This window comes from Pongo abelii, chromosome 12 (genome assembly GCF_028885655.2).
Source record: "Pongo abelii isolate AG06213 chromosome 12, NHGRI_mPonAbe1-v2.0_pri, whole genome shotgun sequence".
NCBI lineage: Eukaryota > Metazoa > Chordata > Mammalia > Primates > Hominidae > Pongo > Pongo abelii.
The window spans coordinates 23,318,504-23,323,842 of NC_071997.2; the positions used below are offsets into that span (position 1 = coordinate 23,318,504).

The 5,339-nt window shown below is 44.2% G+C and overlaps 1 pseudogene; it reads right to left on the bottom strand.

The window, feature by feature from the left end:
* Window positions 1-671: 671 nt before the first annotated feature.
* LOC112131606 (cytochrome c oxidase subunit 7B, mitochondrial-like) lies at window positions 672-1,019 on the bottom strand (annotated as a pseudogene).
* Between the last annotated feature and the right edge of the window lie 4,320 nt (window positions 1,020-5,339).

A 5,339-nucleotide genomic window follows, 5' to 3' on the forward strand; every position in this document is an offset into this window, starting at 1 on the left:
CCACATTTTGTTTATCCACTCATCTGTTGATGGATATTTAGGCTGCTTCTGCATGTTGGCTATTGTGAATAATACTGCTATAAATCAAATAGCAAATATCTCTTAAAGTGCAATGTGCAAATATCTCTTAAAGACCCTATTCTCAATTCTTTTGGATATATGTCCAGAAATGCATATGGCAATTCTATTTTTATTTTTCTGAGAACCCATCAGATTGTTTTTGGTAGTAGCTACACCATTTTGCATTGCACAAAAGCTCCAGTTTCTGTGCATCCTCTTTAACACTTGTGATTTTCTGCTTTTTTGATAGTAGACATCCTAATGGGTGTAAGATAATATTTCCTTGTGATTTTGATTTGCATTTCTCTAATGATGATTAGCAATGTTGAGCATTTTTTGTTTTGTTTTGTTTTTGTTTTTGTTTTGAGACACAGTCTCACTCTGTCACTCAGGCTGGAGTACAGTGTTGTGATCTTGGCTCACTGAAACCTCTGCCTCCTGAGTTCAAGCTATTCTGTGCCTCTGCCTCCCAAGTAGCTGGGATTACAGGTGCCTGCCACTATGCCCAGCTAAGTTTTGTATTTTTTTTTGAAGGTTTCAAAATGTACTTTATTTCTTCAATAATGCCATAACTTAATGGGTACACAGTGTTTTAACTTGGTATCAATTATGAGCTGTTTTTTAAACAATTCATTATTATACCAGCTGGGATGATTACTGATCTCTCCATTCCTTTGGGGTGACTCTGCCAGCAGGGTCCAGGTTCCATTCTATTCTGATTTGTGTTGCTACATATGTCCATATAGCAATACAGAAAGTGGCTCCACTATCTAATACAGCATTATCGTATTGTCATGAAAATCAGGTGAACTTTTCTGGTGGCTCTGCCTTGCCATTGTTTGCTGAATGCTTTGATCTTGGAGATGACTTAGTGCATTTTTTGACCAGTGAAACATCGTGAAGGTGAAGATCGAACTGTGGGAATGCAGCTGCTGCTTTGGTGCAAATTCCAATTTTTGTATTTTTAATAAAGATGGGGTTTTGCCACGTTGGCCAGGCTGGTCTCGAGCCACTGACCTCAAGTGATCCACCACGCCTTGGCCTCCCAAAATGTTGGAATTACAGGCATGAGCCACCGCACCCAGCCTAAGCATCTTTTCTTACGCTTTTTATACATTTCTGTATCATCTTTAGAAAAATGTCTAGTCCAGCCTTTCGCTCACTTGTTTGCTGTTGTTGAGGTCTCTATTGTTTTTCTAGTTTCTATTTCACTAATTCCAGCTTTGACTTTTATGTCCTTCCTTCTGCTTGCCTTAAGCACAGTTTGCTCTTTTTTTTCCCCAGGCTATTGATTTGAGATCATTTTTTTAAGTCCACTGATATTCAAGGTAATTACTGATAGGTAAGGATTACCACTGTCATTTAAAAAATTGTTTTCCTGGCTGGGCGCGGTGGCTCACGCCTGTGATCCCAGCAATTTGGGAGGCCGAGGTGGGTGGATCACTTGAGGTCAGGAGTTCAAGACCAGCCTGACCAACATGAAGAAACCCCATCTCTACTAAAAATACAAAATTAGCCAGGTGTGGTGGCACCTGCCTGTAACCCCAGCTATTCAGGAGGCTGAGGTAGGAGAATCACTTGAAATCAGTGGGGGGAGGTTGTCGTGAGCCAAGATCATGCCATTGCACTCCAGCCTGGGCAACGAGTGAAACTTCATCTCAAAAAAAAAAAAAAAAGTTTTCCAGATGGGCACAGTGGCTCATGCCTGTAATTCCAGCATTTTGGGAGGCCGAGGTGGGCAGATCACTTGAGGCCAGGAGTTTGAGACCAGCCTGGCCAACATGGTGAAATCCTGTCTCTACTAAAAATACAAAAACTAGTCCCACGAGGTGGTGCACACCTGTGGTCCCAGCTACCCGGGAGGCTGAGGCACGAGGATTGCTTGAACCCAGGAAGCAGAGGTCGCAGTGAGCCAAGATTGCACCACTGCCCTCCACCAGCCTGGGTGACAGAGTGAGATGGTGTCTCAAAAAAAAATTGTTTTCTGGTTGTTTCATAGATCCTTTGTTCCTTTCTTCCCCTCTTACTGTCTTCCTTTATGATTCAATGACTTGATCTTTAATCAATTTAATGATGATTCTTTAATCAATGATTTAATAAAGAATCAATGATTCTTTAATCCATCATCTGAGCATCTACTTTCTATGGGATTTCTTTTTTTTCACATTGACCACCGTGAATGGCCAGATTATAACATGCTAGAAAACAAAACACATAGGGGAACATCTTTGAGACTCAAAGGGAGTAACAGATTTCTTAGACAAAATTTCAAAGTAGAAACCATAAGGCAGGAAAAAGGGAGGGGATTTCATGATGTTAAAATCAAATAGATCTATTCCAAATGACACATGGCAAAATGAGAGAAGTTATGTGCAGTCTAAAATTGACAAGAGATTAGTAGCCTCAATAGACAAGGAACTCCTGAAAATTAACAAGAAAAATAAATGGACAAAGGACACAAGTAGGCCATTTTTGGGAGAGGAAACCCCAAAAGCCAGGAGGCATATGAGGAAGTGGCCAATATCATTAGTACAGAAATACACATTCTAACAATAAGATATATGAAGAAATAGTTCTCCAAAAAAGATATACAGATGGTCAATGAGCACAGAAAAAGGTGCTGAGCATCACCCAGAATAAGGGAAATGCAGATGAAAACTACAGTGAGATAGCACTTCATACCCACTAGAATAGCTACTGTCAAGAAAACCCGAAAATACCGAGTGTTGGTGAGGAGTGAGACATTAGACCCTGGTGCACTGCCGGTGGGTATGTAAAATGGTGCCACCACTGTGGACAACAACGTGGCCATTCCTAAAAAAAAATCAAATAGAATTACCATGTGACCAAGAATTTCCACTTCTGGACGTATTCCCAAAGGGATTGAAAGCAGGATGTGAAAGAGATCTTGTATATCCAAGTTCATAGCAGCAGCATTCACAGGAACCAAAAGGTGAAAGCAAGTGTCCATTGATGGACGAATGCATGAACAAAATGTGGTCTATACGTGCAATAAAATATGATTCAGCCTTAGAAAGGGAGAGAATCCTGTGACAGGCTACATCGTGGATGAACCTTGAGGCCATTATGCTAAGTGGAATAAGCCAGTCACAAAAAGACAGGATTCCACTTACATGTGATACCTAGAATAATCAAATTCATAGAAACAGAAAATAGAATGATTGCCAAGGGCTGGGGCAAAAACGGAATGGGAAGTTAGTATCTAATTGGACACAGTGTTTCAGTTTCACAAAAGTAGAGTTCTTGAGATGGATGGTGGTAATGGTTGCACAACAATGTGGATGTATTTGATACCACTAAAGTGTGCAATTAACAATGGTTAAGATGGAAAACTACATTATGTGTGTTTTACTACAATTTGAATCACATACAACCTTATACATACATGGTAGGCAAAATTCTCAGCTGAACCCCACTAGGCAAGCCCTTCTGTAATCCTCCCCTGTTAAGTGTGGACAGAACCTGTAACTTGCTTCTAATCAATAGATTCTAACAAAGATGATCATGTGCCGTATGGAAAAGGGGAAAGGAATTTGCCAATGTAATTAAAGTCCCTGATCAGGTGACTTTATGTTAATCAAAAAGGACATCACCCAGGGTGCATCTAATCAGGTGAGCCCTTTAAAAAAGGATGTAAAGGTATGAGACGGCGGAGGGTGAGGTCACCCGTGCAGGTGGGGAAACAGTAAATGCCACTGAAGCGGGTGTGTGTAGTATAGAGAGAGCAAGAAAGGAGAGATTAATTTGGCCTAAGAGGGATATCTGCATTTATATTACTAATGAGTTTCCACTGTAAGCCACAGAGACCCCAGCTCAAATCGTTTTTTTTTTTTTTAACAAGGAGAATTTATTGACTCAATGGACTAAAAAGTTTGGGCTGACTCCCTTGGGTGAAAAACGGGTTACCCAGCAGGGCCAGGCATATTCTCTCCAGCTAGGAAACCAGAATTGTGGACCACCCTTTCTCAGAGGTTTCCACAAAAGTCCCAAGGCTGGTCCCCATTGGCCAGAAAGAGGGTCACATCACCACCTGCAGACAGCAAGGGCTTCCAGCATAGGCATGGCATGAGCACAAGCTCGTGGAGGGACGTCTTTGGGAACGAAGCTGGAAGAGCAGGAGGTGAGGTTCCATGGCTGCCCCACTCAGGCGTGACCTTCGCTGCCACTCCCTCAACTTGGAGGCTAGCAGTGGATGAAGGAGAACCCTGGAGCATTTCCTCCTAGAAAGGAAATGCCTCCAGAAGTGCCTCCCTCTAGGTCCTTCTCACTGACAAAAAGTCCCTTTCCCAGAGAGGAAGGAGGCTCAAGGGCTCAGAGTGTTCTCAACACAAATGACTGTGGGGAGAGCCCTCGTGGGGGCCTGGGTCATTGCAAGAGGGAGCTCATGTGGATGCAAATCTATATAATCGGTTGCTAAAAAAGTACTGAGCTGGCCTGTTTTCATCCTGCCCTAGGCGGCCTGCAGAGGACAGAATGTCCACGCTGTGTCTACAGAAACCCTTTCCGGCCTAGCCCCAGGGCCTGGAGGTTCTCCAGCACTTAACCACCAGCCTTCCTGCCCTGCCCGCACAGGAGCAGCCAGGGGGTGGCTGCCATTATTGTCTCTAGGGGCACTGGGGGCGATGCTGGGCTGGGTAGGGCTGTGTGGGGCTGAGGGCAGTGTGGGTTCTGAGGGTCAGGAAATGACCTTCCTTTATGCACTGCCTCAACACCTCCCCCAAACTACTCCTCCCGCTGCCTGGGGTTTTGAACACAGTCCTGGCCTCTTTATGGCAGTGGCAGGCAGTGTGGTTTTGGAATGACCAGCCTGCCTCAGGAGGCAGAGCTCCCACTGTGCCGGCAAACAATAAGCACTGTTGTTTTTCCCCAGAGTGGGGCTGCCCGGTACTGGTCTGTGCCTGTCTCTCTGGAGCAGGAAGTCGAGCAGAGGGAAATGTGTGGATTGGTTAGAGTGCTTTCAGCTGTGAGGAACAGAAAACCCAACTCAAAGGGGCTTAAACAATCAAGATGTGTCTCCTGTGCCAAGCAGTGCAGAGGTAGGACAGCTCAGGGCTGGTTAGATCAGTGCTGCAGGGAGCCAATAGGGACCCAGGTTTATTCCACATTCCATGCTGCCCTCTTCAGTGGGCCAGTCTGTTTTCAGGCCAGCTTCCCTCATAATCACAAGACAGCTGCCACAGTTCCAGGCATCACCTCCAGATATGACAACACCCAGCAAAGGAGACTCTCTTCTCCTGGATCCATCTTTTAAAGAGTAA